Source organism: Phyllobates terribilis, unplaced genomic scaffold (assembly GCF_046119375.1).
Source record: "Phyllobates terribilis strain yellow unplaced genomic scaffold, ASM4611937v1 Scaffold_5__5_contigs__length_657084704, whole genome shotgun sequence".
NCBI classification, from domain to species: domain Eukaryota; kingdom Metazoa; phylum Chordata; class Amphibia; order Anura; family Dendrobatidae; genus Phyllobates; species Phyllobates terribilis.
Window position 1 is genome coordinate 30,136,405 of NW_027362765.1, and position 24,466 is coordinate 30,160,870.

General features: G+C 45.7%; 1 protein-coding gene across 2 annotated transcripts in view; it reads left to right on the forward strand.

The window, feature by feature from the left end:
- LOC141271824 (oocyte zinc finger protein XlCOF7.1-like) overlaps positions 1–24,466 on the forward strand; it is a 225,150-nt gene that overhangs the window by 122,518 nt on the left and 78,166 nt on the right. Inside the window, exon 1 of one of the 2 annotated variants that reach the window (XM_073681993.1) lies at positions 5,705–5,811. The exons of the other annotated variant lie outside the window; for it this stretch is intronic. The gene's annotated coding sequence lies outside the window, so the exon portion shown is untranslated. Of the gene's footprint in view, positions 1–5,704; positions 5,812–24,466 lie in introns of those variants that run through there. 2 annotated transcript variants of the gene reach the window in all.

Consider the following 24,466-nt stretch of genomic DNA (forward strand, 5'->3'; position numbering starts at 1 on the left):
ACATGCTGTGACCAACCCTTTACCCAGAGACTGCCCCGGTCACTTGCCGTGACCTCCTGCCCGTTCATCCAGAGACTGCCCCGGTCACTTGCCGTGACCTCCTGCCCGTTCATCCAGAGACTGCCCCGGTCACTTGCCGTGACCTCCTGCCCGTTCATCCAGAGACTGCCCCGGTCACTTGCCGTGACCTCCTGCCCGTTCATCCAGAGACTGCCCCGGTCACTTGCCGTGACCTCCAGCCCGTTCACTCAGAGACTGTCCCGGTCACCTGCTGTGACTGCCTGCCCGTCTTCCCTGGTCGCCACCCGCTCCCTTACAAGGACCGCCCCCTTGTATAGTAGCTCAGAGGTTCCGCCTCCCAGACCCGTTACACCCGGCAGCTGGCGAAACAATACTTACCCCTACCCGTGTCTCCGCAGCAGCTCCAGTCTCTTCTGTGGCTGCTGCACTGTAACGTCTCAGGTCAGAGGGCGCGGTGACGTCTTTACACCGCGCTCTCTCCTGAGCCATCACAGGCAGCGTAGAGCAAGAAGACGCTGGTGAGGTGAGTATTTGATTTTTTTTTTTTAATGTATGGAGGCATACATTAAAAAATATAATGGGGGCTCATTATAAGGGAGGGGGGTGTGTGTGACATCCTGCATGGGGCATTATAAGGGAGGGGGGGTGACATCCTGCATAGGACATTATAAGGGGGGGAAGTGACATCCTGCGTGGGGCATTATAAGGGGGGGGTGACATCCTGCATGGGGCATTATAAGGGAGGGGAAGTGACATCGTGTATGGGGCATTATAAGGGGGGAAGTGACATCCTGCATGGGGCATTATAAGGGGGGTGACATCCTGCATGGGGCATTATATGGGGGGAACAGCCTGCATGGGGCATTATAAGTAGGGGTGGCATAATGCATGGGGCATTATAAGGGGGGGTGACATTCTGCATGGGGCATTATAAGGGAGGGTTACATCCTGCATGGGGCATTATAAGGGGGGGTAAACATAATGCATGGGGCATTATAAGGGGCAGTGACATCCTGCATGGGGCATTATATGGGGGGAACAGCCTGCATGGGGCATTATAAGGGGGGAACAGCTTGTGTGGGGCATTATGTGGGGGGAACAGCCTGCATGTAGCGTTATATGGGGGCCAGTATTCTGTATGGAGCGTTATATGGGGGCCGTTATCCTGGATGGAGCGTTATATGGGGGCCAGTATCCTGTATGGATCGTTATATGGGAACCAGTATACTGTATGGAGCGTTATATGGGGACCAGTATCCTGTATGGAGCGTTATATGGGGACAAGTATCCCTATTGAGCGTTATATGGGGGCCAGTATTCTGCATTGAGCGTTATATGGGGCCAGTATCCTGTATGGAGCATTATATGGGGGCCAGTATCCTGTATGGAGCGTTATATGGTGGCCAGTATTCTGTATGCTGCATTTTATGGGGGCCAGTATTCTGTATGGAGCGATTCGCCGGTTTCTGAGCTATTGTGGAATTTACAATAGATATCGGTCATGTAATGTAAGAAGTGAAATCTTTGGCATTGTACTATATATATATTTCTTTGCGGTATCTTTGCATCATGAATCGTGGTATGTGTTAAAGGGGCCCACAGAGACTCTTTCGCCCAGGACCCACAAAAACCTGGAGCCGGCCCTGCCAATCATGGTATGTGTGTGAGCTTGCCAAGCTTCACAGCCACCACCAGGTTATGGCCATTATCACACACAACCATGTCTGATTGTAGGTTCAGCGGTGAGAGACACAGATCTGAATGATCTGTTATTCCTTCCAATAACTCTGCTGGGGTGTGCGGTTTGCCTCCTGGAAAAATGAGCTTCAGCGGTGCCTGTTGCCACTTCGCTGAGGCAGTGCTGCAGAGCTTCCAGCTGATAAGGACGACATGCTCTAAGATAGTACATCGGAGATGGAGGATAAGCAGGAGGGCGTGCAGGAACTGGTGAGGTAGAGGAAACCCTGATAGAATTAGGGCCAGCAATCATCGGCAGCACATGTGCTGTGCCAGGGTGGTACTTGGCCCCGGCCTCCACAATGTGGCCAGTGTGCCGTCAGGAAAATGTAGCGTCCCTGGCCACAAGCGCTTGTCCACATGTCGGTTGTTAAGTGGACGATCCCAGTAACCGCGTTGGTAAGGGCACAGGTGATGTTCCTGGGGACACATGCTGGTACAAGGCAGGTACGCCACACCAGGAGAAATTATGGCGGCTGGGAACCGTGTACTGAGGGACGGCTGCTACCATGCGTCGGCAGAAATCCTCCTTGTCAACATGCTTGTTTAGCTTTTGGGCCCGTGGATGAGTGGCTGGAAACTTTCTCTTTCATTCTAAGGCCTAGGGTAGGGACAGCTGAATGCTATGCTACATCGATTTGGAAGTGCCTGATGATAGTGTGTCAGAATGTGCAACGACAGGTGCAGGGTGGGAGGCATATGCGCCAGTGTCATGGACAGGTGATTTTGAAGCACCTAGCACAGGGGAAGAGGCAGTGGTGTCACCCACTGGCACCAATTGTGGACCCAGGCATTCAGCTCAGAGTCGGGTGCTAAGATGACATGTGCCTGATCATGCTGGTTGTGTTTAGGCTCTTAGTGGTCAGCCCCCTGCCGATCTTGGCATGGCACAGGTTGCAAATGACCATATTTTTTTGTCTCAGAACTCTCTTTAAAAAAGTCACAGACTGGGGAACACTTAACTCTTTGACAGAGAAATTCACGAGTGTTGGTGGTCTGCAGAACAGTTGCCCGCCTTCTTCCTTTGGTCACCTCTGTTATGATCTGCAACATAAACTAAGGAAAGATAGGGAAAGCTGTCCCTACAGTAAGACTAAGCTGAATCCCTACGATGTAGCGGGCTGCCTGTTCCTTGTGAACAGACCCGCCTTCGTCCTCGGCTAGTCTGAACGGAGACCTATAGAATAAAGGGAGGGGTCCCTAAAAGAACTAAGGACTGGGACAAAAACGGGACACCTCCTAACAGAAGTTGTTGCAGATCAAAACGAAAAACTGACAAAAAGTACTAGAGGTCCCAGAGGACCAAGCGAACTGACAGAGATAGGCACCAAAGCACCTGGCTAGAAAGACAGTCTAGAAAACACTGCAGTCCAGCAAAGCCAGAAGGGGGGAGCTGGAATATATAGGCAGCTGGTCACGTGACCGCAAAACACAAGATAGCAGAAACTAACAGGAGGGTTCTAACAACCTCACTGCATTTTCCTGCCTGTTTCGGTGCTGCCAGCCTCACTCTGTATGTCAGCTTCCCAGGTTGGGTCGGTGAGTTCGACATCCACCACCTCGTCTTCCACTGCCGCACCCTGATCCTCCTGACTTCATGACTTAACAAGATTTAGCGGCAACGATGTCTCATCTTCTTGTGGCCGTGGCTGCTCGAAGTTTTGTGCATCACTAAATAGCATGTCCTCCTCTCCCTCTTGGAGCATGCAGGTTGAGAGGACACAATCAAGAAATTATGTTGTAAAGTGCTTCTAGGAGTGTCCTAGTGTGCGATCACTAGTCTCCTGAGACTCACAGGGTGAGTATAAGGCTGGGTGCCCACGTAGCGATTTTCAAGCGTTTATGCTGCGGAATTTCCGCAGCGTAAACGCTTGTGAAACGCTAGGTAATCCGCACCCCATGGTCCCCAAGGGGATTCCGCATGTTCTATGCACATGCTGCGCACAAAAATCCGCAGCATGTCATTTAATTTTGCGGAAGCGCAGCGGAATGGCCGCCATTGACTTGCAGTGAGACGCATAGAATGCGCGTCTGTACATTTGACAAGCGGATTCTATATCCGTTTCAATGTGCGGATGGTACCCAAGTCTGGAGGAGAGAAGACTCTCATCCAGACCTGGGTACCATTGTACCTGTAAAAAAAGAATAAAATAATAAATAAAGTTTATACTCACCTTTCCGAAGGCTTCTCTGCATGCCGGCATCGCTGAAGGACCTTCTGTGACGTCACAGTCATGTGACCGCAGACCCTTCACCGCTGTGTCTCGCGATATGCCGGCAGCCGGGAACCAGACAGGAACGAGCGCTGCAGCCACGCCGGAGCATCGGGGGTGAGTATAGCTTTATTTTATTTTATTTTTACGGTTCACACTGTATAAATCCATGCTGTTTGCATGGATTTATACAGTGTGACCTAGTTGTCAAGCACTTTCCAAGTGATGCTATCGCCTGGAAAGCGCTTGTCAATCTGCATGCGGAAACGCATGTGAATCCGCATGTGGATCCGCATGTATTCTGCAGGAAAAATGCATGCACAATCTGCATGCGTTTTTTCTGCCAGGGAGATGCAGAAATGCTGCAGAAATTTTCTGCTTCATTTCTGCATCGTGGGCACATAGCCTTAAGTGATCCAGACTGATGACTAGTGAGACTGGACCGTGTGGAAGACTGGGTGGTGCTGCCAAGCATGCTGGAAGAATTATTTGCTATCCAACCGACCACCTGTTCGCACTGCTCTGGCTTTAGAAGTGGTGTACCTTACCTCCCTGCAAAGTGGGACAGGAACCTATGTGTTGTGGATGGGCGTGTTTCTTGTGCTCCAGCAACAGGTGTAGTCGCACCTGTCCCATGTCCTCAGCGTCTGCGTGCACCATCACCAGCACTTCCACTTGCCCATCTTGTACCGCACACCTTATGCATTTTCTAATTACCAGGTCTCTTGAAACCAAGTTTATTTTTAACAAAAGAAACAAATTGGTCACTTGCAGCAGTTAAAGTATTTTTTTAGTGTAATACCAGTGTAATGAAACACAAAGCATGTAAAAGTGTTTGAATGAGTAATTGAATCCAGAAAAAAATTTCAACCCTTTTTTGGTGTGTTATATACCACCGAAATGAACCACAGAGCATGTAATACTCTATAAGTGAGTAATTGAATCCAGAAATTTTTTTCAACGCTTTTTTTTGTAGTGTATATATTACCAAAATTTACCACAAAGCATGCAATACTCTATGGATGAGTAATTGAATCCAGAAAAAAATTGTAAACGCTTTTTTTGTAGTGTTATATACCACCGAAATGTACCCCAAAGCACGTAATACTCTATGGATAACAATGTAGTAAATTTTTTCACCCCCCCCAAAAAAAAGAATGAGGTGAACTGCTGCAGTTACAGTATATATTTAGCAACAGACTGCAAAGCCCTAATCCCTGCCCAGAGACAGTGTTGAGGCACTTTCCCTGCTCCTGCAACTGTCCCTCCCTAGGCTAAATGTAGAATGCATCTGGTACAAACAGCAAAGGACAAGATTAGCCCTTACAAGGACTGTTAATGTGATGGTTCAACATCAGCACCAGTGCTATCAACAATACAGGACTCTAATTCATGAAACTATGCACAGACAGCCTTGGACAAGCACTCTCTCCCTCCAATAAGAACTGTCCCTGAGCTGTGCAATGGCGCCAGTGTGCTGAGCATGGCAGCGCCTGTCCTTTTATAACACCCGATGATGTCATATGGCCAACCAATCACAATAATGCCACTACCAAGATGGCTACAGCATTAGAGTGACTGGCAGGCAATCTTTACATGTTTAATAGCTGTGTAACAGGCGCCAAATATGCAGGGCAAGGATTCGAGCTTCAAATCCGAGCGTGACTGACTGAGGAGAAACTTCCATGTAGCCTCTTCACTCTGGATATCAGTGTACAGGAGCTGCACAGTTCACACTGACTCCTCCCCCTCCATGTGACTGATCACATGACTGTGACCTCATGACAGGTCCTGTGCGCACAGAACAGCCATATATGTGGTGGCGGCTATGCAGGTGGAGGTATGTGGAGATTACCAATTACTGGGGGCAGGGGGCATTAACCCCTTACAGATAAAATGGAGGCTTTGCTTTCTCTCTTTTGGTGTACCTCAGGTAAAATTGAGGTGTCTCTTATCTTTCCTTATACTTCACAGAAAATGGAGGCGTCTCTATCTCAGGGAACCTGAAATAAAATGGAGGTGGAGGGAGAAGAGTGGTCGCTCCTGAACCAAACCTTAGTGAGGGCAGTGTGTGCAGTTATTCCTGAGTGTGAGATGTACATTGGGGTGTAATCTCATTAGACAGACTAGGTGGTCTTGTAGTGGATCCCCCCAGTCACCAGGATAAGCAAGGGAGGACGTGACACTACTTATTACTGTAACAGATGGAATATATCATTCTCACACAGCCAAATGGGAAAGACATCAGTGAAATAGCTGTAGGATAAAAATGGCCATTACACCCTTAGATGAATTCCCTGACGGGTATAGTTTCTGGAATGGGGTCACCTTTGGGGGTTGACTGCTGATCACACACTTCGGGAGCTTTTCAGTTGGCCCCTCACAATCTAGGACTGCCAAATTACTGCTTTTAAAGCAAAATAGTGAATCTTCCCATTCGAACCCTGCCATGTGCACAAACAATAATTTCTGACCTTAACTTTTGGGAGAAACTTTTTTACAAATTGTTCAATTTTTACCCTTTGTGAAATTGAAAAATTTGGGCCTTATTTTAGTGAGAAGAAAAACTTAATTTTTAATTTCCACGACCCAGCATTATAAAAATTTAAGACGCAATTATGGGTTCAAAATGCTCCCCACACTCCTAGATTAATTACTAGAGGAATGTTGTTTCTGAAACAGGGTCACTTTGGGGGTTTTCTGCTGTTCTGGCACCTGGAAATTATTCCAGCCAAATTTGCACACCAAAAAGCAAATAGAGATACCTCCCTTCTGAACCATACTGCGTGCACAAACAATAGTTTCTGGCCACATATTGGGTATTGGCTCCTGGAGAAATTGTGGTCTCCAATATCTCCTGCTACTCTTGAGAAAATGAAAAGTTTTGGGCATATTGATGTGAAAAAAACTTTTTTTTATTTTCATATCCCAACATTCTAAACTATTTTACTCCAAATTCTTGAATTGCTTGTGCAATTCTGATAAATTTTGAACAGAAATATTCAGGGAATATCCCAAGACAAAAAAATGTGACTTCAATAAATTGCAAATGATTAATTGGGCCCATAGTTTTCCATTTCACTTTGCATTAATGCCTGTGAAGTGAAGGGTTAGAAAATGTCCTAAAAGCAGGTTTGCATACCATGTGGGGTGCAGTTTGAAAATTGGTATTTTTTGGGGGGTTCCTCAAAGTCACTTCAAAAGTGAAAAGGTCTGTAAAAATAATACATTTTGTAAATTTTCTAAAAAATAAATGAAAAATTCCTGCTGAAATTTAACCCTTGTAAAAGCTTTAAAAATTAAAAGGGCTTTTAAAAACTGATGCTGATATAAACTAGACGTATGGCAAATGTTATTTTTTACCTATTTTGTGTGGTATGAAATTGCAAAATTTTCAAAAACTATCTTTTTTTTTCTCTGTAGTAATTAATCCTTGTGACGGTTAGTGTCATCAAGCTACAATTAATAAATTCTGTCTTGTTCTTAATGATCTGTGTGCTAAGTGTGATTGTGAAAACTGAGGGCGTCACTGAAGGCTCCCGTAAGGCCGGGGCCACACGACAGAGCAAAAAAAGTCCCGATTTTCTTCCAGAAACGTGGGATGATTTTTATTCCTTGTCATCAATGTGTAGTCCATATACAATCCGTTTTTCTACTCAGCAGCTATTAATCATTTACAAAACCATTTACAGTTTCCCATGGTACAGAACTGCAATGTATCGGTAATAACAGGATGCTATACTGTGGCTCAGTGCGGGATTCGATTTTTTTTTATGCACCCATAGACTTGAATGGGTGAGTCTCATCCGATTTCCGGAGTAAAATCGTGTATGCTGTGATTTGTTTCACATACAGATTTGGTCAGTGAAAAAATCTTTCATCTGCTCTGCCCCATTGAATAACATTGGTCCGAGTTTTTTTTACAGGATAGCACTAGTACCAAAAATATGGTCGTGTACATGAGACCTTAGAGTGTCAACTCCAGAGCCAAACCTTAGTGGGACGACTGGGATGATTATTCGTAAGTAGGAGATGTTCAATGGGAGGTGTCTTCATTTTAGACTAATTAGGTGGTTTTATAGTGGCCCAGCTCCGTTCACCTCCTGCACACACGATCCCGCTCTGTACTCAGCATGCACACTTAGCACAGCTACAGGGTTGCTGATTATCTAGAAATTTCTGGACAGTCAGTAAAAACAGTACTTTCTTCCCCCGTCCATAAAAAAAAAGACAGGCGTGTTTGTTTTTATACTGAAGAAACTTACAGATTATTTTGACTATAATTATCATCAGTTTACAGTGACCGCAGCTGATGTCTTATATCAGAATTATGGGCTGTAGACATGGATCACTTATCATAATTGTTTATTCTGGTTGTCCGTAAAAAATATTGTCTGTCCGTTATTTTTTTGATAAGCTGTCCAGATAAAAAATAAAAGTCAACTTGGCAATCCTGCTCCGCTTTATACATACAGTACACACACGGCTAAGCTATATACATATTGTGCACATGTGGCACCGTTCCATACACACACAGCTCCTCTATATAGATATTGAGCACACATCGCTCTGTTCCATACTGTCATGCTCCTGGGTTCAAACCCTTGAGTCTGTGTTTGGTTGTCGGCTTCTCTGTCTGCCGAGCCACTGCAGACACACCTTTTCCCTCATGTTTTGTTGCTGTAACCCTTTCTCCAGTCTCTTTAGGGTGGCAAGTGTTTTCAGTTACTTATTAGTCTGCCCTATCACCTTTCAGGTGCAGCTTTATATTCTCCCCCCAACCTCCTTGTTGGCATTTCCTGCTGGTGATTGTTTTCATATGGATGTATCAGACATTCTGTTGTTAAAGCAAGTCAGGGAAATTCCAGCTAAGGGTTTTCTATTTACTGTTTCCGTAATTTTTTCTGCACCTCTGTTGCTTTCTAGGAAGTAGGTGGCATATTATCTATCAGTACTTTTATACTATATTTTGTGGTTGAGGCTGTGTGCCCACGATGCGTTTTTAATGCGTTTCTGCAGCGTTTTTGCAGCTGCGGAAACGCATTAAAAACGCATGGTAGAAGGGCTGCAATGTTCCTCAATGATAATCCGCATGTGCTGTGCACATGCTGCGGAAAGTTCCGCTGCGGATTATCATTGCGGAAAAAAACGCAGTACTACCAATTATTTTGCGGAAGTGCTGCGTTTTCGCCACCATTGACTTGCATTAGAACGCGCCAATTCCGCAAGACTGCATCTGTACTTGCATAATTGGCGCGTTCTAATGTGCGGATGGTACCCGGGTGTAGAGGAGAGGAGAGTCTCCTCCACACCCAGGTACCATTAAAAAATCTGTAAAAAAAGAATAAAATAAAAAATAAATGTATACTTGCCTTCTGACGGCACGCGCTGTGCTCCTCCTTGCTTCCCGGCACTTCGCGATGGAATGAAGGACCTGCGCTGACGTCAGAGTCATGTGACGGGTCACGCGGCGCTGACGTCGGCAGGTCTTTCAATCCACCGCTGCCGGCAAGGGAGAACGGAGTGAGCAGAACACCGGGGGCCATCGGAGGGTAAGTATACATTTATTTTTTTATTTTTAACCACTCTATCGGGTCGCACTATATAAATCCATGCCGTTTGCATGGATTTATATAGTGTGACCTAGTTGTCACAAGCACTTTCCAAGTGATGCTAATCGCTTGGAAAGCGCTTGTCAATCCGCATGCGGAAATGCCAGTGAATAACGCTTCATTTCCGCATGTCCCTGGCAGGAAAACCATGTACAATCTGCATGCGTTTTTTCTGCCAGGGAGATGCAGTAACGCTCAGGAAAAATTCCTGAGCATTTCTGCATCGTGGGCACATAGCCTTAGGCTGAGTTCACACGATGCGTTTTTCATGCGTTTCCGCGGCTTTTTTGCAGTTGCGGAAACGCATGAAAAACGCATGGTAGAAGGGCAGCAATGTTCCCCAATTGAAATCCGCATGTGCTGTGCCCATGATGCGGATTTTTCCACAGCGTAAACGCTGCGCTCAAATATCCGCAGCATGTCAATTAATTTTGCGGAAACGCTGCATTTTTGGCGCCATTGACTGGCATTAGACCGCATGGAATCCGCATCACTGTATATGTTGATGCGCTTTTCATGTGGTCTAATGTGCGGATGGTACCCGGGTGTGGATGAGAGGACTCTCATCCAGACCCAGGTGCCATTAAAAAAAAAAGAATAAAATAAAAAATATATATATACTTACCTTCTGACGGCAGGCGCAGCGCTCCTGCTTGGTTCCCCGCACTTCGCGGTTGAATGAAGAAGGACCTTCGCTGACGTCAGAGTCATGTGACGGGTCACGTGACGCTGACGTCGGCAGATCCTTCAGTCTTCACTGCCGGTAGCCGGGACCGAGCGAAGCAGGACACCGGGGGCCATCAGAGGGTAAAGTATATATTTATTTTTTGACATTCACACACTATATAAATCCATGCCGTTTGCATGGATTTATATAGTGTGAAGTTGACAAGCACTTTCCAAGTGATGCTAAAATCGCTTGGGAAACGCTTGTCAACCCGCATGCGGAAATGAAAGTGAAGACCGCTTTATTTCCGCATGTCCCTGGCAGGAAACCGCATGTACAATCCGCATGTGCAATCCACATGCATTTTTTCCTGCCAGGGAGATGCAGAAATGGTCAGGAAAAAATCCTGAGCATTTCTGCATCGTGTGCACATACCCTTAGGCTGTGTGCCCACGTAGCATTTTTCAAGCGTATATGCTGCGGAATTTCCGCAGCGTAAACGCTTGAAAAACGCATGTATATCCGCACCCCATGGTCCCCAATGGGATTCCGCAAGTTCTATGCACATGCTGCGGATTTTTCCGCAGCGTTTATGCCGCGTTCAAAAATCCGCAGCATGTCATTTAATTTTGCGTTTCCGCAAGCGGAATTGCCTTTGTCCAATGCATAAAAAATGCAAGGCAATTCCGCATGTGGAAAACGCGTGATAAACGCGCGAAAAATGCGCGATAAACGCGTGCGGAATTCCGCATGCGTTTTTCCGGGAGAGGACTTGCATTTATGCAACAGAAATTTTCTGCTTCATAAATGCAACGTGGGCACATAGCCTTATACTACTCACTCTGGGATCTTTTCTTTTTCAGCACACTTTCCCTCTTGTAGGTAATTCACACGCTGCTCTGCCCTCCGGTTCTTTAGGATGTACAGTATGTGAAGCAACTCGATGACCATTTAGGCAATTTAGATCCAAGTTGCCATCTTGTATTCTGTAGTTATAGCTATCTCTGCTCATGCAGAAAGCACTAGGGCTATGGGGTCAGGATCTCTAGGCAGAAAAAAAAACATGTGGGTATTGCCCATGTATGGCAGGCAATCCATGCATGTTTTTTTGGCTGTCCAAGGACTGCAAAACATGCAGGGCTCAAACATTTCACTTGAGCACCCACGATACTCGGTATATACCCGAGCACCCGATGCAAACTCTAGTAACAAGCACTTCCGCTCATCACTAATTATGATAGTACTAGTTTCCCCCCACAATATGGCACCACCCACCCACCTCCTAATAAATCTCCCTTCCCCCATTCCTGATACAGACACAGCACCGACCTCCTGGATCAGTTCCCCAGTCTCATATAGATGTATGAGGGGTTGTTATCTGCGGTATGAGCTGTACATTGTAATGGAGACATTCTGGGGACAGATTATTCCAGAAGTAGAACGTCTCATCTCTTTAGTGAATGTCGCTGTATTTTATCTTGTTTGTTTTCTCTTGATAATTTAATGACATCGTTCTAGGACTCCATTGTTAGGCTCCGGCTGTCATGGCGATATATTGGGATGTGTTGATGGGGAACACGGGACTCCCCCTCTCTGTGCCCCAGATATAATGGAGAAGGCTCTCTGCCTCTTTCAGCCTCAAATAAAATAATGGATGTTGTCTTTCAGTTACCTCAGATATATAGAAGATGTCTTCATCAAGAATGAAGAATGTTCTCTTTCACTCTTGATATTTTCTCTTAAAAGCTTTTTTCCACAATCCTAATTGGTGCAACAGTACAACATACAAGCCTCTGATTGCTCCAGTGATGAACTGTACTACTGTAGTGCAGTGTATTATCCCTGCCTGTCAGAGTAATACGAATGGCACCATACACATGAGATTACTGTTGGTCGAACAGTCATTCTGCTGATGTTTATGTCTTCCGGTTTCCCCACACACAACTGTTCTACTCGGCCGAGCTTTCCTGTGATCTCTATGAGCAAGTTGTTGGCAGATGATTATCTCCACGGAGAGCAAACAGATCAGCTGGTGAAATTCAGCATGCCAGATCCTTCTCTCCTCTGACATCATATGGTTGGAGGTCAATTGCCCCTGAAATCAGCGGTTTCATCGACTTCAGTCCAATGTTTATGGGAGCCTTAAGAGGTCCAATTATATAAGAAAAAGAGGTAGTACCAGCTTATCCGGGCTAATGGTGCCCGAAGCAATGATTCCAAGGGACCACTTGGCAAGTAGAGAAAATGACTGAAGAAAAAATCCAGCTTCATAAAAAATTCTAAATTTATTTCCAAAGCAGCTTAAAAATTATTACAATCCATAATAGATACAGCAATACGCGTTTTGAACGCTCATGGAGTTCTTTATCAGAGCTACTGACCAAAGTTACCCTTTCCTGGCAGGTGAGGTTAATCTCTGCAGTTGCCCACCTGGATTCTGGCTTCTCAGGTAACTTCATTCATCTGGATCTGGTCAATCGACTTCAGCTCCCTACACAAAAACTGGATCACCCCATCTATTGCTTACATTGAAGGATAGCTCCTGGTAGAGCTTATTCGATTCATCACTCTGCCAGTCACGCTGTGGTTTGGAGTCCTGCATGCTGAAAAGATTTCCATCAGCGTGCTACCCAGATCTGGGAATTCTGTTCTCCTAGCCCTTCCTTTGCTGTGTCTACACACGCCAGTTATTGACTGGTCCCCAAGTCAGGTTCTTCATTGAGGATCGTATTGTGCTTCCAACTGCCTAGCTCAGGTCACACCCAAGACTCCACCCGTGCCTTCGAACCTTGCTTCACTACCCATCCATTATCATGGTTTGGTGGACTTCTTCTGTGAAAAAAAAAAAGGCTGAGATCCTGCCACCCCACAAATCTTATATGACTTTCTCGTTGACCTTCTACCAGGTACTTAACCACTCCAGGCCCGGATGTATCCCCTATCTCTATCTAAGATTCGGGCCATGTCAGAGTACATTGAAGAGAATTTAGTCAAGGGATTTGTGGCGCCCCTGAGGGTTCAGTCGCCACAGAGGTACTGCACCTCACCCAGAGGTGTGGCATCTCATTCTCTCAGGTAAGGATGGAGTGCTGCCCGGGACCCTAACACCTGCACCCAACACTACACTACTCCAGACCGGCTGGAAGGGCAAGATGCACTGCTTTCTGCTGGCCCCAACCCTGGCTGGAGTGGGGGGAACCAAAGTGAGGGAGAACCATGTAGTGGGTGTGGGTGGAGGACGCAGACCAGGGGAGCACTTGAAGAGGAGGTGTATATAAAGGGGAGCCATCTTTAAAGTAGGGGGGGTGAGAGGACGAGAGGAGCCGAGGCTCTGCAGGGGCTCTGCTCGGGAGGCGGGCTTAGCCTGTCATGCCCAAGACTGAGAGAGGAGTGGGAGCAGGAGAAAAGCACCAGGAACTGAAGGGATCCCAGGGGGTACGGTGAGTGCAGGACGGCACCCGTACTCCCGAATCTGGCAGGCGGTGGAGGGATCAGGCCGTAAGAAGGGAACCGGTCCCTGGACTAGCTGAGTTACTTTATGTCTCAGCTAGAAAACCAGAGGCTTCTGCACTTTCAAGGTGCAGTCGCCACATCCGCATCAAAGTCGCCGAAAAGTTCACCCAGTAAGATCCGGGAACTCCAAGTTGCCCAGAGGGATCCCAAGGTACCAGATTGGGACTTTGTTTGGCGGGGGGCAGGGCAGGAGGGAGAGATCCAGCGCGGGAAGTCGGCTAAGAAAGGAACATACAGAAAGGGGTCCCGTTAAGTGCTCTTGAGATACTTGAGGGAGTGCTGAACCCCTGTCTGGTGAACGCAGCGCGACGTGGGAGGCTGTCACCTGTACAGTGCAACCTGAGGAACTTAACAACTGTGAGTAAACTCGGACGACTGCACCCCACTGTCTCTGTCAGTTATCGCTGCTGCGCCATTGCTCCTGCACTACAACGCCCAGCATCACCATTTACATCTGCACTGCCCTGGAGCTGAGCTCTGCCTGTGGAGAGCCGCACCAACCCAGCTGCCCTAACATCTGCTCCAGAGGGCCTGCTCATTTTTGGCCGCATGCCACAGGTGGTGTCACGAGACAAAACTGTTATTCATCCCTTCAAGTAACAAACCCCTTTTTAAATAGTGACCCCATGGTACGGGCCCGGGAGCCGACCGCTGTGACATCCCACAGAAGGTCAAGGCCTGGGCACCGAGTTTTCCCCCCTATCCTCCTGGGCGACTCAAATTCATCCGTAAGTCCTTTTCTCCTGGCGGAGCTGGCTTGTACTTTATGGCCGAGAAGGATTGTTCCCTACGCCCCTGTATAGACTATCCAGGTCTTAACAAAATAACTATAAATAACAAGTACTCCCTGCCTTGGAAAAATCCGTTGAGCTAAGATCTTCATCAAATTGGATCAGCAAGGCTTTTACAACTTAGATTTGTATCCATAAGAGCAACAAATGGAAAATGGCCTTTAATACCTATGACTGCCACTACGGGCATCTTGTCATGCCTTTTGGTCTGTGTAATGCACCTGCTGTGTTTCAAGAGTTCTTTAATGACATCTTCCTGGATCTCCTCTATGTTTCCATGGTTGGTTGTGTATTTGGACAATATGCTGATATTCTCCCTGATATACCTAACCACAGGACACACATCCATCAAGTTCTGCAGCGTCTCCAGGAGAACAATTTGTTTGCCAAGTTGTCCAAATGTGTCTTTGAAAAAATATCCTTGACCTTCGTCGGCTACATTATTTCCAACCAAGCTTTCGAGACGGATCCAGCGAAGATTTCTGCCGTTCACTCCTGGCCTTGTGTCATCCAGTGCTTCATGGGTTTCACCAACTTCTACTGACAATTTATTCTGCACTTTTCATCCCTTATGGCACTTGTCTCTGCCTTAACCAAGAAAGCGGGTAATGCCAGAGGCTGGCCTGAGTCGGCCATGTCAGCCTTCCAGCATTTGAAAGAGGCCTTTGCGAGTGCTTCGGTGCTTCTTCAGCCCGATCGCAGCAAACAGTTTCTCTCAGAGATAGATGCCTAGTCTATCGGTGCAGGGGCAGTTCTCCTGCAAATAACTCGATCCGGGAAGTCTGTCTCTTGTTTTTTTTTTCTCCTAACTGTTTTTACCAACCATGAGGAATGATACCATTGGGGATCGTGAGCTTCTGGCCATTGAGATGGCGCTCAAGGAATGGCGACATCTACTGGAGGGTGCCAGCTCTCCATTGATAATTTACACGAACGATAAGGATCTGACCTTCCTGCAGTCCACCCAGCAGTTGAATACTTGTAAAGCCAGGTGGGCGCTCTTCTTCACTCATTTTCACCTCAAATTACACTTCTGTCTTATGGAGAAAAAATGTCAAAGCAGATGCTCTGTCTCAATACTTTGATGTGTCCAATTCTGCGCAGAAGTCTCAGCACATCATTGAAGCAACCCCTGTCCTTTTTAACCCTCTGTCAGGAGCACATCTGGCACTCCCAAGTTAAGGCGCAGGTCGCTTGACAGGCACAGGTTAAAAAAACACCTATAATATCTAATTATCTCAATTTCAGGACTCAAAAAGTAAAATTTTTCTCAACTACTGCCATATAGTCTTTAGCTTTCATGACATAACCATTAATAAACATTAAAATTAGGAAACAAAACTTAAAGGTACCGTATTTTTCAGACTATAAGACGCACTTTTTTCCTCCAAAATTTTGGAGGAAAATGGGGGGTGCGTCTTATAGTCCGAATGTTGGTGGGTGTATATTTATGTGTGGTGTGGGGGGAGCGGTATCGGTGGAGGAGCGGGGCACAGGAGGCAGCAGCCGCCTACTGCAGCCTACACTGTCCCCGCTGCTAAAGAAAATTAATATTCATGCTCCTTAATAGCGGCACACAGTGTAGCCACGCTGCGGCTCCTGCTGCTGCCGGCTATCTCCTGTGCCCGCTGTTAAAGGGCATGAATATTCAACCTCTCTCCACGCCCATGGGCGTGGGGAGGGGGTGAATATTCATGCCGTTTAATGAGCAGGCACAGGAGATAGCCGGCAGCAGCTGCCGCAGCGCGGCTCCGCTGTGTGCCGCTATTAAGGAGCATGAATATTAATTTTCTTTAGCAGCGGGGACAGTGTAGGCTGGGGAGCAGTGACTTCCGGCAGCTGATCTCTCCTTGTGAGCCGCGCATGGCAGTAATGCCATGCGCGGCTCACATGGAGAGATCAGTGCAGGCAGACAGGACTCAGCGCTGGAGAAGAGAAGAAAGGTGAGTAGGAGTGTTTATTTTTGCAGCATGATGGGGATTAGGGGGACCATGTATATTAGGATAAGGATGAGGGGGCCATACATACCAGGGTAAGGATGAGGGGTGCCATGCATACCAGGATAGGGATTAGGGGTGCCATGCATACCAGGACAGAGATTAGGGGTGCCATGCATACCAGGAGACGGATTAGGGGTGCCAAGCATACGAGGACAGGGATTAGGGGTGCTATGCATACCAGGATAGGGATTAGGGGTGCCATGCATACCAGGACAGGGATGAGGGGTGCCATGCATACCAGGACCGGGATGAGGGGTGCCATGCATACCAGGACAGGGATGAGGGGTGCCATGCATACCAGGATAGGGATTAGGGGTGCCATGTATACCAGGACAGGGATGAGGGGTGCCATGCATACCAGGACAGGGATTAGGGGTGCCATGCATACCAGGATAGGGATTAGGGGTGCCATGCATACCAGGACAGGGATGAGGGGTGCCATGCATACCAGGACAGGGATGAGGGGTGCCATGCATACCAGGACAGGGATGAGGGGTACCATGCATACTAGGACAGGGATGAGGGGTGCATGCATATCAGGATAGGTATGAGGGGTGGCATGCATACCAGGTTAAGGATGAGGGGTGCCATGCATACCAGGATGGAGGGATGCCAGGCATACCAGGATGGGGATGGGGACCACGTATAAAAGGAAGGGGGGGGGCATATATACCAAGATGGGGGATATTGTCAGAATTGGGGGACATTACCCCTATACCAGTGTCAGCAGAAGACCCCCTCCCCCTTAAAAGTGCATCATTACCACATGTTTTGCTTAAATTTTTATTTTTTTATTTTCCTCCTCTAAAACCTAGGTGCGTCTTATGGTCCGGTGCGTCTTATAGTTCGAAAAATACGGTAATTCACTTAGATGCTACTTGATTATTATTCACTCAGAATCAGAGGTTACATGTTAAGCAGAAGAAACCCAGTTACACTTAGAGAAGCAAGGGTGGCAGATTATATTTGCATGGGACAGACAGATCTCCTTGTGACATTTTTTTGTATACATAATTTGACATCCTTCTGCCAACACCATGTTTCACTGTGGGTATGGTGTCCACAATTGTTTGTTTTACCATGTTCACTAAATGCTAAAACTGATCGGCCATTATAATTATCCAGCTCATTACGCAGATACCAAACTTGTATAGGTCCTTTTTATTTAACCGGTTCCCGACCGCCCACTGTAGATAAACGTCCGCGCTGCCTGGGCTCTGTGCAGCGCCGACGTTTAAAAACGGTGGGTGGTCTCGCAGTGCTCAGGACCCCCAGGGTCCTGCAAGCACTGCGATTCCGGTGCAGAGCGTTAGCTCTGACAGGGTACATCATCGGGACCTGATTAGATCAGGTCCCAGTGATGTTAACCCTTTGCTGTCTTCTATATGCTGCAATCTATAGTGATCGCGGCATATAGGAGACAGCAGGAAGAGAGGGGGTCGTCTTACTTACCTCCGAAGACCTCCGTTTCGTTTGAGGACCTGGGGTTGCTATGGCAGCTGGAGGTCACATGACCGCCTCCAGCTCTGCCATATATGGTGTCCTTCCTGTCTGGCTTCAGCCTGTATGTAGCTGATGCCAGACAGGAAACTGACTGAAACAGTCAGTGAAGATCTCATGTAATGTAATATATCTCTATTAAATTACATGAGATCAGTGATCAGAAAAATAAAAGTTAATGTCCCATACAGGGACTAAGTAAAAATGTAAAAAAAGTAAAAAAAAAGTTTTTAAACTATTAAAAAAAAAAATCACAAAATAAATAAAAATAAATAAATTAAATATTAAACCAATAAATCCGTATATTATTACAAAACCAAAAAAAGTACACATATTTGGTATCGCCGCGTCCGAAACAACCCGAGCTATAAAACTGTCACACTAATTAACTCCTTCTGTGCACACCGTAATAAAAATAAATAAAAAACGGAGCAAAAAAATATGCTTTTTCATCATATCGCCAAACAAAAAGTGGAAATAAATGCGATCAAAAAGCAGAATAGAAATAAAAATGGTACCACTGAAAACTTCATCTTGTTCCGCAAAAAAAAGCCGCCATACAGCTCCATCAGCCGAAAAATAAAAAAGTTATAGCGCTCAGAGTAAAGCAATGCAAAAAAAATATTTTTTTTTCTATAAAATTGTTTTATTGTGTAAAAGCGCCAAAACATAAAAAAATACAGTAAGTGTAGTATCGCTGTAAACGTACTGACCCGAAGAATAACGCTGCCTGATCACTTTTACCACACGCAGAACGGCATAAAAAAAAACTCAAAAAACAATTCCTGAAGTGTTTGTTTTTGTTAACTTTACCTCCCAAAAAACGGAATAGAAAGCGATCAAAAAATGTCATGTACCCAAAAATGGTTCCAATAAAAATGTCAACTCGTCCCGCAAAAAACAAGCCGTCACATGACTCTATCGGCCGAAATATGGAAAAATTATAGCTCTCAAAATATGGTGATGCAAAAACTAGATTTTGCAAAAAAAGCGTATTTTAGTGTGTGACAGCTGTCAGTCATAAAAACCCGATATAAATCTGGTATCTCTGTAATCGCACCGACCCGAAGAATAAAGTAATCTAATCAGTTATATCACACTAGGAACGGCATAAAAAATAAATAAAACAAATATTATTCACCTGCTACTGATTTGTTTATTATGTCTCCCAAAGATCCCAGTAAGGCTCTGCTCACATTTATCCTGTGCTCTGCGCTGAGCACTTACACCAGAGTTTCCGTGAAAATCTCTGAAATACGTGATTCAGCCAGAACCCATGATGGAAGATTCCCTGTAATGAGGCAGATATAGGCCACTGTGGACGCCGTCTAGCCTGGGATCCCACGGTGTCATTTGTTTTAGGCGTGCATAAAAGTGCGGTTGGCCACAGTTTTGTGCACTTCTGAAAAAAAGGACACCACTAAACAGAGGCCAGACGGAGTCCAGAGTAACTCTGCTGCCTCATTATAGTGAATGGATCCTGCAGGGGTTTCATCTGAATTACATCACTTGGAAATTTAGATGGAAACCCCGATGTAAGTGCTCAGCCTAGAGCGCCGGATAAATGTTACGTAAAATGTTCCCAATAAAAGCTTCAACTCAGTCCTCAAAAAAAGCTAGTCTCCACTCAGGTCTGTCATCTGTTAAAAATATAAGGGACTTCCAAGTTACTGGTAGCAGAAAGGCTCTGGAAAAGCAAAATGGTCCTTGCCCCCCAAAAGAAATTCAGAAAATTTTGTGCTCCCAAATCCAAATGCCTATTCTACAATAATTTGTTCTCCAATTGTCAAATAGCACTCCTTCCCCCTCAAATCTCACCGTATGGCTAAGTGGTACAATACAGCCACATATGGGGTATTAACACTTTTAGAAGAAATTGCGTGACACATTTCGGCACCATTTTTACCCATTGCCCTGTGTGAAAATGTAAAATCTGAGGGTAAAACATTTTTTTGTGGTAAAAATATAATTATGCTTTTTTCACTGCCCAATGGTATAAATTAAAAAATTAAAAAATGCTCACTAGTTCCCTAGATGAATTCCTTGAGAGGTGTAGTTTACAAAATGGGGTCACTTGTGGGGGTTTCTGCTGTTTTGGCATGTCAGCGACTCTTCAAATGTGACATGGTGTCTGCTGCCTATCCCAGTCAACATAGCGCTTCTTTCTCTTCCGAACCCTGCCGTACACCAAAGCAGTGGTTTTCCCCCACATATGGGGTATCGGCGTACTCAGGAGAAATTGTACAACAAATTTCATGGTGCAATTTATCCTGTTACCCTTATGATAATTCAAAATTAGGGAATGAAAAACATTTTTTATGGGAAAAATGTGAAAATTTTATTTTTACGGCTCAATATTATAAACTTCTGTGAAGCAGCTGGGGGTGCAAGGTGCTCACCACACATCTAGATAAGTTCCCTAAGGGGTATAGTTTCCAAAATGGTGGCACTTGTGGGGAGTTACCACTGTTTAGGCACATTAGGGGCTCCCCAAATGTGACATGGCGTCCGCTAATTATTCAAACAAATTTTACATTCAAAAAGTCAAATGGCGCTCCTTCCCTTTCAAACCCTGCCATGTGCCCAAACAGTAATTTGCCTCCACATATGGGGTATCGGCGTGTTCAGGAGAAATTGCACAACAAATTTCATGGTGCAATTTATCCTGTTACCCTTATGATAATACAAAATTAGGGAATGAAAAACAATTTTTGAGGGAAAAATGTGAAAATTTTATTTTTACGGCTCAATATTATAAACTTCTGTAAAGCATCTGGGGGTGCAAGGTGCTCACCACACATCTAGATAAGTTCCCTAAGGGGTCTAGTTTCCAAAATGGTGGCACTTGTGGGGGGTTTCCACTGTTTAGGCACATTAGGGGCTCCCCAAATGTGACATGGCGTCCGCTAATTATTCAAACAAATTTTACATTCAAAAAGTCAAATGGCGCTCCTTCCCTTTCAAACCCTGCCATGTGCCCAAACAGTAATTTGCCTCCACATATGGGGTATCAGCGTGTTCAGGAGAAATTGCATAACAAATTTCATGGTGCAATTTATCCTATTACCCTTATGATAATGCAAAATTAAGGGATGAAAAACGGTTTTGTGGGAAAAATGTGAAAATTTTATTTTTACAGCTCAATATTATAAACTTCTGTGAAGCACCTTGGGGTTCAAGGTGCTCACCACACATCTAGATAAGTTCCCTAAGGGGTCTAGTTTCCAAAATGGTGTCACTTGTGGGGGGTTTCCACTGTTTAGGCACATCAGGAGCTCTCCAAACGCAACATAGCGTCTGCTAATTATTCAGACAAATTTTACATTCAAAAAGTCTAATGGCGCTCCTTCCCTTCCGAACCCTGCCGTGCGCCCAAACAGTGGTTTTCCCTCACATATGGGGTATCAGCACGCTCAAGAGAAATTGCACAAAAAAATTTGGGGTCCATTTTTTCATGTTACCCCTGTGAAAATAAAAAAAATTGGGTCTAAAGTAACATTTTTGTGAAAAAAGTTAAATGTTAATTTTTTTCTTCCACATTCCAAAAATTCCTGTGAAGCACCTGAAGGGTTAATAAAGTTCTTTAATGTGGTTTTGAGCACCTTGAGGGGTGCAGTTTTTAGAATGGTGTCACTTTTGGGTATTTTCTATCATAAAGACCCCTCAAAGTGACTTCAAATATGATGTGGTCCCTAAAAAAATGTTTTTGTAAATTTTGTTGGAAAAATGAGAAATCGCTGGTCAACTTTTAACCCTTATAGCTAGTGTTGAGCCACCCCCGTAGTGTTCGGGTTAGGTTCGGTTCGTCGAACACCGGGATGTTCGAGGAACTGTTCGTCGAACTGTTCGTCGAACACCTTAGAACACCGTCGAACACCGTTAAAACCAATGGCAGGCAAACAAAAACACATAGAAACACATAGAAAACACCTGCAAAGGTGTCCAAAAGCTGACAAACTGCTCAGAAGACACTCTCTTTAAAAAAGCCGGCCGGCAAATTCAGCAGCGGCATACACCGGTACCCAACAATTTAGACAAGAAGGAATAGAGCATCACACATAGATTAGATAGATAGAAACATGTCAGTCACACATATAAGAAGCACAGTGACAGTGTTGGTTACTGCACTTGTCATTTAGTGTAAAGGATTTATTAAAAAAAATATTAGTGTTTTCATGCACCGTCTCTTTAAAAAAGCCGGCCGGCAATTCAGCATCTGTACCCGACAATTTAGAACAGAAAGAATAGAGCTTCACACATAGATTAGATAGATAGAAACATGTCAGTCACATATATAATAAGTACAGTGATAGTGTTGGTTACTGTACTTGTCATTTAGTATTAAAATAAAGGATTTATTATTAAAAAAATTGGCGTGGGGTTCCCCTTAATTTTAGGCTCTAGCGGAGGTTAAGCAGACGGCTGGGGCAGATGTTTGAAGCCTGGGAAGGGGGTAATACCCACGGAGCTTCCCAGGCTACTAATATCAGCCCCCAGCTGAATACATAGCCTTTACTAGCTATTAAAATGGGGGACCCCCCAAAAAAAATGACGTGGGGTCCCCCCTAATTTAATAGCTAGCAAAGGCTAGGCAGACAGCTGGGGGCTGATATTAATAGCCCAGGAAGGGAGCCATGAATATTGGCCCCCTCCCAGGCTAGAAACACCAGCCGTCAGCCGCCCCAGAAATGGCGCATTCATAGGATGCGCCAATTCTGGCACTTAGCCTCTCTCTTCCACGCTGCCCTGGTGCGGTGGCAGGGGGTAATAGGGTTGGGGTTGATGTCAGCTTATAATGCCAGCTGACATCAAGCCCAGGTTAGTAATGGAGAGGCGTCTATAAGACACCCCCATTACTAACCCCATAGTCAAAGTTAAAAAAAACACAAACACCCAGAATAAAGTCCTTTAATTGAAATAAAGACACAATCCTTTATTGTTCTAAATTAAACCATACTTACCATCACGCCCATTCCAGCTGAAGCCAACGATCTCCTGCAATAAAAGAAAAATAATAAAGCAACCTCATCCTTACCTTTCCATGGTTCCCACGACAGCTTCAGCTCTGCTACATCGAGATGACAGGCTGGACCGCAGCAGAACGCTGCCATCCAGCCTGTCATCCCGCAGACACTGAGAAGCGCAGGCTTGCTTGCGCTGCTCAGCGTCTCTCTGTGACGACATCCAGATGAGCCGAGTTCATGTCCAATGAACTCGGCTCACCTCATGCACGTCACTGACAGCGTGGGAAAATTCTCACGCTGAAGCGCTGATTGCAGGAGAATTTTCCCACGCTGTCAGTGACGTGCAGGAGGTGAGCTGAGTTCATTGGACATGAGCTCACCTCATGCACATCACTGACAGCGTGGGAGAATTCTCCTGCACTCAGCACTTCAGCGTGAGAATTTTCCCACGCTGTCAGTGACGTGCATGAGGTGAGCCGAGTTCATTGGACATGACCTCGGCTCATCTGGATGCCGTCACAGCGAGACAGTGAGGAGCGCAAGCATGCCTGCGCTTCTCAGTGTCTGCGGGATGACAGACTGGATGGCAGCGTTCTGCTGCGGTCCAGCCAGTCATCTCGATGTAGCAGAGCTGAAGCTGTCGTGGGAACCATGGAAAGGTAAGGATGAGGTTGGTTTATTATTTTTCTTTTATTGCAGGAGATCGTTGGCTTCAGCTGGAATGGGTGTGATGGTAAGTATGGTTTAATTTAGAACAATAAAGAATTGTATCTTTATTTCAATTAAAGGACTTTATTCTGGGTGTTGTGTTTTTTTTAAATACTTTACTAGAAATTCATGGCGGTCATGTCTAATACTGGCGTGACCCCATGAATTTTGGGCTTGGGGCCAGCTGATAATACCAAGCTGGCCCTAACCCCTTTATTACCCAGTGAGCCACCGCACCAGGGCCCTGGATGAGTTGGGTACAGCGCCAGAAGATGGCGCTTCTATGAACGCGCCATTTTCCGGGGTGGCTGCGGACTGCAATTTGTAGCGGGGGGGGGGCCCAGAAAGCTTGGGCCTCCCTGCGCTGCAGATTCCAGCCCCCAGCTGCCTAGTTGTACCTGGCTGGACACAAAAATAGGGCGAAGCCCCACGTACTTTTTTTTTTAATTATTTCATGAAATTCATGAAATAATTAAGAAAAAAAGGCCTTCCCTATATTGTTGTGTCCGGCCAGGTACAAATAGGCAGCTGGTGGTTGGGGGCAGCCCGTTCCTGCCTGCTGTACCTGGCTGGACACAAATATAGTGCGAAGCCCCACTTCAATTTTTTTTAATTATTTCATGAAATTCATGAAATAATTAAGAAAAAAAGGGCTTCCCTATATTGTTGTGTCCGGCCAGGTACAAATAGGCAGCTGGTGGATGGGGGCAGCCCGTTCCTGCCTGCTGTACCTGGCTGGA